This window comes from Oncorhynchus gorbuscha, linkage group LG09, assembly GCF_021184085.1.
Source record: "Oncorhynchus gorbuscha isolate QuinsamMale2020 ecotype Even-year linkage group LG09, OgorEven_v1.0, whole genome shotgun sequence".
Taxonomy (NCBI): Eukaryota; Metazoa; Chordata; class Actinopteri; order Salmoniformes; family Salmonidae; genus Oncorhynchus; species Oncorhynchus gorbuscha.
This window is the reverse complement of record NC_060181.1, coordinates 74909318-74921800: the sequence shown is the minus strand read 5'-3', so window position 1 is coordinate 74921800 and position 12483 is coordinate 74909318.

Here is a 12483-nt window from a genome sequence, read left to right as displayed (position 1 = left end):
GGCTGACTCTGTTCCTAACATAAAGTAACTTTCGATGGCTTTCTTGGCAGGCCCACCAATATATTTTCTCAAGTAATATATCTTCTCAGTTGCTGGTATGTTCTTCCTGTCTATCAGAGTCTGAAAAGAGACCTTCCAGTCAGTGAACGAGAGTGGTTCTCCATTGAATGTTACTGGTTCTGGTATGGGGAGGCGGCTTTCACTGATTGATTCCGCTAGTAACCTGAAGATGGTCTTGGTGCCATCTTCTTGCTGTGTGCTTGTCACAACATGTTGTGGTGAGAGACTGTGAAATGAGCCACTTCTGTGCGTGACTTCTTTCACAGATTTGCAGTTAGAGAGTAGTTCTCTCTTCTCGTCCTCTGAGTTTTCATCTTGCTCATACACTTGCATTCGCACCTTGGCAGCATTTAGTTTCTTGAGCACTTCTAGGCGCTCTAAATCTCTACGCTTGTCTTCTAGTGTTCTTCGTCTGGCAGCATTTTCTACCTCTAACTTGACTCGCAGCCTAGCTTCTTCTAAGCTGCGTTTCACAGCCTCAGCTTCTTGCTCCGCTGTCCTCTTCTTATCTTCATCTTCGAGTCGCTGAAGCTCTTCTAGTTGGCGTTCTTGCTTAACCATTACTTCTAAAGCTGCTTGGTTAGCAGCAACTTCCGCCGCAGCCTCTTGTCTCTTGACAGATGACATGCTTGAGCGTCTGGAGTTGGCCTTTGAGTTGCTTTGAGACTGGGAGGAAGCACTTGAGGGCTGATAGTTGAGACTTGACTTATGTGAGAGTTCAGACATGCACAAGGAATTGCTGTCCTTCCAGTGCAACTCTATCTGGTTACTTTGACCTTCTTCCCTGCCTTTTAAATGACACCTTACAGTCTTGATAATAGACATTGTAACTGCTTCACAAGTATCAACTCTGCGTCGTATATCGTTGTCGGGAATGTCGATTTGACGCAAATTTACATGACAAGGTTTAGCTCTGTAGAGGTATGGCTAATCTTGTTTAAGAGGTCTTCTAGCAGGTCTTCAGAGCAACAGCCTGTCAGTGAGTTTTGCTTCCTTTACCAGAGCCTTCCACTTCTCATAGCTGACCCTGAAACGATGTTCGAGCTGTCTCCACCTTTCGTCGCGCAGTTCTCTGCCCTTTTCAGTTAACCTGCGGACCCTCTCACCTTTTCGTGGCTCTTGTTGTGCTATCTCATTAGCAGCCTTTGTATCATCATTCACTGGCCGAAGTGACTCCACACCAGTCTGGGCCTCTTCCTGCTGTTCTGTTTGTTCTGATGAAGGCTCGAAGTTTGCGAGGTGTTGCTGCAGCTGCTCAACTTGACCCACCCCATCTCTAACACCTTTAGTGAAACTACCTCTTTCTGACATTCTAAATCAAGTCAAATCAATTCTAGCTAAGGTTTGGATAAGTGAGTAGGTAATTTATACTCTAATTCACTGTAATTTAAAACTCAGTACGTGGTATAAACATGTATAATGCTTGCAAACAAAGGCTTGAACAAACACCTTACCAAACAATTACACTATTAACTTACAGGTGAATATATAATTAATAGGTGTACGCTGACCCTTAATGTTTGTGACTATATATATATTTTTAGTAAGTATCAAATAATATTTTTCAGTAATACACATACCAGTGATACATTAAGATAGAAAGAGCAAATGCATAATACCAGAGTCTTTATGAAATAGACAACTATCTCCAGTCCTTACGAATTGTAATCTTAAAGTCTCTTATTAGCTGTTCACAAGGCTAGGACCACCTTCAAACACCTTGACTTGTACTTGCGTGTCTGACTTTCCTGTTAGTCTTGACCTTATGTTGCCTCACAATGTTTCCTTATGTGGAGATTTTCTTCTTAGTTTGCAGGTAGGTGCAAAACTCTTATCTGGCAGATGACAGGGTCTACCAGGATTTGGGAATCTTGTAGACGTTTTACAGCTGGATGTGATTCTTCTTTCTCTCTTGCTCGTGAAGAGCATTGAGTTCTCACTGTAGCTCCCTTCAGTAACCACGAGCACAACCGTTCCTTGATTTTAACTGGCGGCTTTATTCTGTAGTTTTAGTCAGAATTATCACCTTCCGTGAGAACTATAAAGTAAATGAAAAATACAGTTAAGCAAACTCTTACAACCTTATCTTACGAGTGACTTATTAGCTTGGTATAACTCTGAAGTGCTTACATACATAACAGTTTAACCGGCGTTATAACAGGTTCAGATTAACACATGAATAAAGGAACAAATACCTCATTGGCTGCTTATTACAGAAGGGAGGAAATCAAACTTCACACTTATTATTCCTGGCATGAATTCACACTTCATCCTAACATACACTCTTCAACCTTTATGAACTACACCCGATGACATGAAAACTTAGCTAACGCAGCGCAGGATTGCCTTCCCTCCAAAAGTGTGTTGCTACAATAAGGATCCCCGTTACAACAGTATTAGCTACGTAGTTCCGCTTGTATTATCATTTCCCCCGCACAGCGGACACATAAACAATTCAAACAAAAGACAACGACATAACCTGTAAGTCTAACTGTCAGTTACAGTTCGTTGTCCATAGCTTATGCCTGCCCATACTATAACCCCACCGCTACAATTGATTTAAATGTATTTTATTTTTAACATTGTATCATATCTCCAGGGCTGTGGTGTTTTGAAGTGACCACAGAGGGAAGAAGAGGTTCAGAGGTTTTGGGAGGGAGATTGATGTCATGTACCGGGCACTCTGTTCAGTGTTGACATCAGCAAACCACTCACCCACACGACGCCATACACGCTACGCTGTCTGTCATCTGCCCGGTACAGTTGAAACCCGGGATTTAACCATGATGAGCACACTTTCCCAGCGTGCTAGTGGCCACTGAAGTTGAGCATTTGGCTACTGAAGTCAGTTACGACACCGAACTGCAGTCAGGTCAAGACCATGGTGAGGACGATGAGCATGTAGATGAGCTTCCCTGAGACGGTTTGTGACTGTTTGTGCAGTAAATTCTTCGGTTGTGCAAACCCACAGTTATCAGCAGCTGTCTGGGTGGCTGGTGTCAGACAATCCCACAAGTGAAGAAGTCGGATGTGGAGGTCCCAGGCTGGCGTGGTTACACATGGTCTGCGGTTGTGAGACCCCTTGGACGTACTACCAAATTCTTCAAACGACGTTGAAGGTGGCTTATCGTAGAGAAATTAATATTAAATGCTCTGGCAACAGCTCTGGTGGACATTCCTGTAGTCAGCATTCCAATTGAATGCTCCCTCAACTTGAGACATCTGTGGCATTGTGTAGTGTAACAAAACTGCAAGTTTTAGTGTTCTTTTATTGTCCCCAGCACAAGGTGCACCTGTAATGATCATGCTGTTTAATCAGCTTCTTGATATGCCACATCTGTCAGGTGGATTGATTATTTAGCAATATGATAAATGCTAACTAACAGGGATGTAGACAAATTTCTGCACACAATTTGAGAGAAATAAGCTTTTTGTGCATATGGAACATTTCTGGGATTTTTTATTTCAGATCATGAGACATAGGACCAACAATTTAAATGTTTTGTTTCACATTTTTGTTTAGTATAGATTTAGATTGTGGGCGGGTTTATGAGTGGGTGAGTTGGGGTGGTGAATGCAAAACATTATTAGAGCAGACAGTGGGTTGTGGATTGAAACACAGTCCCCTGGTAGAGATACAAACATGGCATCAGAATCACATTGTTTATGATTACTAATGTTTCAGTATTAATGCTGCTGGTAGGGTTTCCTACCTTGGGACAAAACGTTTCAAGAGAGCAGTATCACACCATGACCATGACTCCCATCAGGGTGTGTATGTGTGTGGAGAAAGTGAATGTGTGTGTGTGTGAAGGGGAGGCAGCAGTCTACTGACCTCTGGTTGAGAAATCTGAATGTCTACAACACACACACACATTTGCCTGCAAAAAAAACACGAACACACACCAAGAGAAATGCATCTCAGCTGAAGAATGCTGTGGGTCTGAGGGCTGCCCAGCCTCTAATTATTCTACTGATGTAGTTGTGTGTTTATGGTAAACATTATCTCTTCTGTGATTCGCCGGTCAACATGACATAAACACAGCCGGTCTCTGCTTCTCCAGGACCACTGCATTACATCACTTCTTTCATCTGCCTCTTCATCTCTCCATTTTACGACTCCCTCATCCCTCTCTCCCCTGCCTGTGTGGATTGGTCACACTGTGCTTCGACTGTAACACAAACAATAGTGAACCCATAAGCTACAGTAACTACAGCAAACATCGATCTAAACTACTGCCTGTGTCACTATGTTTGGCCAATTGTCATAACCTGCCATAGTATATTACGACTGCTTATGGCAAGTGACAGAACACCTGCTGCTCTGTGTGAACTGTGAGAGAGAAACAAAGAGAGAGAAAACGGAGACAGAAAGATATGTGAGTGGCTGTTACTGACTGGAGGCATAACAGTTCTGTGTGTTTTGGATTTTTGTAGTTGACCTCCTTAGTGGCGTTCATCTTCAAACCACATGTCTCTGGTGAAACATTAATTCAGACATGTCTGCTGGCAGGCCAGTTCCAGCTCCACTACAGTAGAATCTGGGAGGTACAACACTGGGGCAGGATCAACAATGACATCAATCTCCCTCACCTAACCTCTCCTTCCTCTCTGTGGTCACTTCAAACACCACAACCCTGGAGATGTGATATGGTGTGTGTGTGTGTGTGTGTGTGTGCAGGGAATGTGATAGTGGCCTGATGTCATGAAAAAAGGTGAGTTGTTGAGGGGTATCCTTTTTTAAACCAAAAACACACATTTACCAAGCACGCATGGATGCACACACGCAAACACACATTTACCAAGCACGCATGGATGCACACACGCAAACACACATTTACCAAGCACGCATGGATGCACACACGCAAACACACATTTACCAAGCACGCATGGATGCACACACGCAAACACACATTTACCAAGCACGCATGGATGCACACACGCAAACACACATTTACCAAGCACGCATGGATGCACACACGCAAACACACATTTACCAAGCACGCATGGATGCACACACGCAAACACACATTTACCAAGCACGCATGGATGCACACACGCAAACACACATTTACCAAGCACGCATGGATGCACACACGCAAACACACATTTACCAAGCACGCATGGATGCACACACGCAAACACACATTTACCAAGCACGCATGGATGCACACACGCAAACACACAGACGCTGAGTCAGGCTTGGCATCATTGGCGCATACTGTGTAGGTTGATCAGAGGAAAGGAACAGGCAGTTAGTTTTTCAGCGGATCTAAGTGAAACTGAATTATTATCCCTCCCCATCTGCTGTTTTCAGTCACCCTAGTCAAAACATGGGCTTCAGTCACTGGTCAAGGGCTTCAGTCACTGGTCAAGCGCTTCAGTCACTGGTCAAGGGAAAACACTAACAGGCCCACTTGACAGAGATATTTCCCCTTCTGCCAAAGGTCTTCTTTCTCATCCGTTCATACGGTGATAAACACTGTCATTCCCTCCTCTTAACATAGTCAGCTGCTCCTCTAACCAGACCTCTTATCTCCCTCTGTTTTCTTTCATCTCTCTCCCCAGGCGTTGGTGGTTTCCATAGTAACCAGGGTCAGGTCGTGGTCTTCGTTGGGGCTGTGAGAGCCACTGCTTGTTTCCATATGGAACTGCCCTTAACACAAACAACACACATGTATGGTGCTTTCAAGACAACTGGGAACTCGGTAAAAAAACAAGTTCAAATCATGAAGTCAGTGATCTTCAGGCGGAAAGTCGGAGCTCTAGAAAGATGCCCGAGTTCCTAACTTGGAATTCCGAGTTGGATGACCGTTCAAAGCCATTATTCCCAGTCGGAGCTCATTTGTTCCCACTTCCTAGTTGTCTTGAAAGCACTGAAGTCGGGGATTTGTGTCTTACAGGTTGTTTTGAACGCGACAACACACACACACTCACCGTCTCACTCTCTGAACTCAGAGGACTTCCTGGTTACCATGACTACTATCCACTCTGTAGGCAACTCTAAAACAATGTTCTGTGGTCACTCCTGAAATCAGATAAAACATTTGAATTGGTAAGTGTTCTTACTGATAAACAATTACTAACACTGAGGGCATTGTTCACTTCATGTGTTGAAAGATGAGTGGTGACTCGGGGGTCGCTCATTAGGATGTTTCATCTCAGCTCCAACAGTCATTAAGTCAACATGATTAAAGGAGACTCATGTAAATATGTACGACATCATTCATCACACCATCAATAATCATTTTCATATAAACTTTTAGATGACCCTGTAAGAAGAAGATAAGTTCTTAAAATGTGGCCCCAGCAAAACAGGGCTATGATGCTGTTACATAAGTGAAGTGGTCTGTTAACCATAAAACCTTCATAGATTTATTAAACCCAGAAAGGATATGAATCTATTTGATTTGCAGGAAATGCATCCAATGTGATCTGCCATGTTTTCCCCTCTGTAGAGAACACAGGTCACCCACAAACTCCCCAGCCTTTCTGAATTCCCTAATTAACGAAACACCCACACTGACTTATCAAGACTTATCAAGGTCCTTCTGTAGCTCAGTTGGTAGAGCATGGCGCTTGTAACGCCAGGGTAGTGGGTTCGATTCCCGGGACCACCCATACGTAGATTGTATGCACACATGACTGTAAGTCGCTTTGGATAAAAGCGTCCGCTAAATGGCATATATTACAAAAAAACTCCACCCACACAAGAAAAACAGAAGGTATTTTCTTGACCAGAGCGAGGGTGAACAGAGGCCTGGTGTAGAATAGATTATGCTTCCATGATCTATTCTACAGTGCATTTGGAAAGTATTCAGACTCCTTGACCTTTTCCACTTTGTTACAGCCTTATTCTAAAATAGATTTTTAAAAACAATTGTCATCTACACACAATACCCCATCATGATAAAGCGAAAACAGGTTTTAATAAATGTTTGCTAGTTAATTTAAAAAAAACATACCTTATTTACTTAAGTATTCAGACCCTTTGCTATGAGAATCGAAATTGAGCTCAGGTGCATCCTGTTGATCATCTTTGAGATGTTTCTACAACTTGACTGGAGTCCACCAGTGGTAAATTCAGTTGATTGGACATGATTTGGAAAGGCACACATCTGTCTATATTAAGGTCCCACAGTTGACAGTGCATGTCAGAGAAAGAACCAAGCCATGAGGTTGAAGGAATTGTCCGTAGAGCTCCAAAACAGGATTGTGTCGAGGCACAGATCTGGGGAAGGGTACAAAAAGAATTCTGCAACACTGAAGGTCTTCAAGAACACAGTGGCCTCCATCATTCTTAAATGGAACAAGTTTGGAACAACCAAGACTCTTCCTGGAGCTGGCCACCCGGCCAAACTGAGCAATCGGGGAGAAGGGCCTTGGTCAGAGAGGTGACCAAGAACCCGATGGTCACTATGACAGAGCTCCAGAGTTCATCTGTGAAGATGGGACAACTGTCCAGAAGGACAACCATTTCTTCAGCACTCCACCAATCAGGCCTTTATGGTCGAGTACCAGCCGGAAGCCACTCCTCAGTAAAAGGCACATGACAGGCCACTTGGAGTTTGCCAAAAGGACTCTGACCAAGAGAAACAAGATTCTCTGGTCTGATGAAACCAAGATTTAACTATTTGGCCTGAATATCAAAACGTAACGTCTGGAGGAAACCTGGCACCATCCCTACGGTGAAGCACGGTGTTGGCAGAATCATGCTTTGGGGATGTTTTTCAGAGGCAGGGACTGAGAGACTAGTCAGGATCGAGGGAAAGATGAATGGAGGAAAGTACGGAGATCCTTGATGAAAACAATCAATCAATCAAATGTATTTATAAAGCCCTTTTTATATTAACAGATGTCAAAGTGCTGTACAGAAACCCAGCCTAAAACCCCAAACAGCAAGCAATGCAGATATAGAAGCAGGGTGGCTAGGAAGAAACCTAGAGAGGAACCCGTCTCTGAGGGGGGCTAGCCCTCTTCTGGCCGTGCCTGTTGGAGATAACAGTACATGGCAATTAAGGCCAGATTGTTCTCCAAAAAGTTCAAACGTTCAAAGATGACCAGTAGGGTCAAATAACAATCACAGTCATTGTAGAGGGTGCAACTGGTCAGCACCTCAGGAGTAAATGTCACTTGGCTTTTCATAGCCAAGCATTCAGAGGTCAAAACAGCAGGTGCAGTAGAGAAAGTTGAAAACAGCAGGTTTGGGACAGGTAGCACGTCCGGTGAACAGGTCAGGGTTCCATAGCCGCAGGCAGAACAGTTGAAACTGGAGAAACATTATGACCAGGTGGACAGCAAGGAGTCATCAGGACAGGTAGTCCTGAGGCATGGTCCTAGGGCTCAGGTCCTCCGGGAGGGGAGGGAGAGAATTATTTGAGGGTAGATACTTAAATTCACACAGGACACCGGATAAGACAGGAGAATTGCACCAGATATAAACTGACCATAGCCCCCCGGCACAAAGTCAATTACAGCATACAACTTGCTCCAGAGCACTCAGGACCTCAGACTGGGGCGAAGGTTCACCTTCCAACAGGACAATAACCCTAAGCACACAGCCAAGACAAAGCAGGAGTGACTTCGGGACAAGTCTCTGAATGTCCTTAAATGGCCCAACCAGAGCCCGGACTTGAACCCAACCGAACATCTCTGGAGACCTGAAAATAGCTGTGTAGAGGCTGGGCAGCTCCCCACCTAACCTGACAGAGCTTGACAGGATCTGCAGGGAAGAATGTGAGAAAGTCCCCAAATACAGTTGTGCCAAGCTTGAAGCGTCATACCCAAGAAGACTCAAGGCTGTAATCGCTGCCAAAGCTGCTTCAACAAAGTAATTTGAAAAGGATCTGAATATTTATGTTTCAGTTTATTTATATATATATATAAAAAAAATATGTTTTTGCTTCGTTATCAGGGGTATTGTGTGTCGATTAGATTTATTTTTAATCAATTTTAGAATAAGGCTGTAACGTAACAAAATGTGGAAAAAGTCAAAGGGTCTGAATACTTTCCGAATGCACTGTATCTGTCTATTTGTGGAAACCTATTTGCTTATGGTCTTGTCTACACCTAGTGATCTGTTTTTTACATAAACATTTGAAAATATTTTTTTCTTGGAACGGCAATCCAGACAAAATTAAATGAGCCTATTTATATAATGAATATGAATTCAGAGGGCAGAAATGAAATACTAAAGCATTAGACCTATCACAAGAAGCTTCAGTCATACAAAAGTTGTACTTAAATCCGAACTGGTTCTCTAACAGATTAGTAAGAATGTCTCACCACATGTTCAAGAATGGCCTTTTCCCCTTTATTCAGATTACAACCTCTCACTCGGTTATTTGAATATGAAATCATCTCCAAAATATCGCTATTTAAAAAAAATAGCCATATAAAGTTATACATTTCAGTTTAATCCACCAGAAAAGACAGAACAAATAATACAACAAATAATGTGTTTAAACTCAAATGAACTGTTAAAAAAAAAGTTTTTCAAATAAATAAAAAGTATAATCTTTGTAAATGATATCATAAATAGGATTGGTGGAGTTGTCACACGCTGCTACCAAAAATATGGAAATTACTGCTCTACCCAAAATTACAACCAACTAATTGCAAGCAGAAGGGGGAAATGTAAAGAACTTGTCTGTTGGCCCTGCATTAATGAACAAACTTGGTTAAAGAAAATTATGACAAATAAAAAAGTATACCAGTTAAATTTAAGGAACAAAAAAATTGACGGCTACATTTTGCAAAATAGTTGGGAAGAGATTTTCGATGTACCGATTCCATGTTACATGGTTTATGAACTGATAAAAACGACTCCTGATACAAAACTTTTGCAACCAATATGTTATATTGGGGATACAACCATCCCAGCTCTGCAAATTTAGCTGCAAAGACACAATCATTAGATAACTTGTTTTGGTACTGTCCATATGTAGTTTGTTTTTGGTTATAGCTCCAGGAATGGCTTAAGAATTGCAACATTTACCTGGAGTTAATGCTGCAGATAGCAATACTGGGTGATTTGAAAAGTCAGTCAATCAATCAATCAATAACAAACATTTTTGCTAAAAGTGTTATTTAATTTACAATCTGTAGAAACTATGAGAATAGAAAGGTTCAGAACTTTTGTAAAACATCACAGCTCAGTTAAAATATGACAAATAGAAATCCAATATGGATGGTGTTAAGAGAGAGATGGGAGAGGTTGAGTGGAGCTGAAGGGTGGGGCTAATTAAAACATTTTTTAACCTATATTTAACTAGGTAAGTCAGTTAAGAACAAATTCTTATTTACAATGACAAAAAAAATCTCATTTTGTCTGTCATAGTTGAAGTGTACCTATGATGAAAATTACAGGCCTCTCATCTAAATAAGTGGGAGAACTTGCACAATTGGTGGCTGACTAAATACTTTTTTGCCCCACTGTAGATGGGAGGGGTTGAGGGATAGGAGTAAAAACAAAACTATTGTAAAATACATTGTGTCCGTAAAATGTAAGTTGTAAGTTGAAAGTAAAAGCCTAAGTGTTATTGTTCATTAGTTTACTCCAATTCGGGGAGGGGTAGTAGGGTTACTGGAAAAGAATAAAGGAAAATAGATTTAAAAATAGATGGATAGATGATGTAGCTGGAGTTCCCCTCACAGACACAAAGCCTTGAGCCTGTATGTAATGGATTCCATAGGCCTGACTTAAACCCCCCCCCTCCTCCTCTCCAGTGGTCTCTCCCCACAACCTTGCCGTTTGTTGGTGTAGGGAGGGAAGTGATGTCACTGGCCTGTTGAATCACAGCCGACCCAGGGGTGAATTCCAGACCTGAGCCCAGCCTGTCTGACGTCAGAGGCAGACCACACCAGTCACAGCCTGAGAGTCAGATGTCAATAATGTAAATAACAGAATACCCAGCCGAGAGGGTGAGGCGCTGACCAACAGAACTTTGTGGTTCCAATAAATCAGTTGGTTGCACATGCGCCGCTCAGGCCCCGAAGAGGAGTCCGATGTCCATGATCAAATAAGAGCGCACACCCTATAACATGAGGTGCTGACAGACTATAATAAAGATATGGAAGTCCTCATTGCAGCGCCTTGTCCCACTTGAAAATCCAGGCTTCTCTGACTGGCAGAGATGTGCCTCTCTGTCACATTCCAAAGCTTGTGTATCACAGCGATAAGCCTGCAATTATCTTTCTCCCCCTCCTGTCAGAAAGACACAGACAGACACTAGCTACCATTCATCTCAGGCCTCTGGGGCAGAACAGCACACTGACAGGCCCTCAGCATTGTGCTGTAACACTAATGCCTAATTACAGACATATGGATGGGAGGGAAACCATGTGTAATTACATACAGTACCAACAATGTCTGTCTGTGTGGCAGCATGGATGAATAAACACGTACGAAAAACACTTGTCAGGAACAGAAGAGTTTGGATTGGTTAAGTAATCTCACTGTTTCTTCTTAGAATTACAAATTATCCGTTTTTGTGGTACAACCGTTGAAATGACGCAAGCAAAGTGACTGCTTGTTTGAATGGCAGTTCTGAGAAAAAGCCCCCCCCCCCAAAAAAAAAAAAAAAATAAAAAATAATAATAATAATAATAATTCCAAAACACCTGGACGAGGTGTATGCAAGACCAAAAGCAAGTCTTACAGAAAGTCAATTTTAATGGTTTCCAGCATAGCCTATAAGTGACAACATTCACTACATCACACAAATCTGTATACTAGGTAGGTAATTAGGCAGAATCAGGATATCAGAGCACATGAAAAAGCTTTATTGTTACACACAGCTTAAACAATGACAAATAGTGCTTCGACGTCAAGCTTAGAATGTGTCAGCTTTTTAGCAATGTCACTAGAAGGGGTTTAGTAGTGGACTCACTGTTATAACTTACATCAATTAGCATTAAATACCTTATTTGACAAGATTTTACAAAGAAGCAGGAGAAATACAGGATGGAGTAAAACACAGGTTGCCTTCTGCTGTGCAACACAGGATGACAGTAACAAAACAGACCTATACACCTGATAGTACATCTGATACTGTGGAGTCATTTCTCTGCAGACACACATTCAGCTTTAAATAACACCTAGCGGCAGACAGGTGGCCAGACAGGTGGCCAGACAGGTGGCCAGACAGGTGGCCTGTGAAGGAAATCATGAGAATGTACAGGTACAATAAATACAGTGATTGATACAGGAAGGCCCGACAGGTGGCCAGACAGGTGGCCAGACAGGTGGCCTGTGAAGGAAAACATGAGAATGTACAGGTACAATAAATACAGTGATTGATACAGGAAGGCCCGACAGGTGGCCAGACAGGTGGCCAGACAGGTGGCCTGTGAAGGAAAACATGAGAATGTACAGGTACAATAAATACAGTGATTGATACAGGAAGGTCCGACAGATGAGCT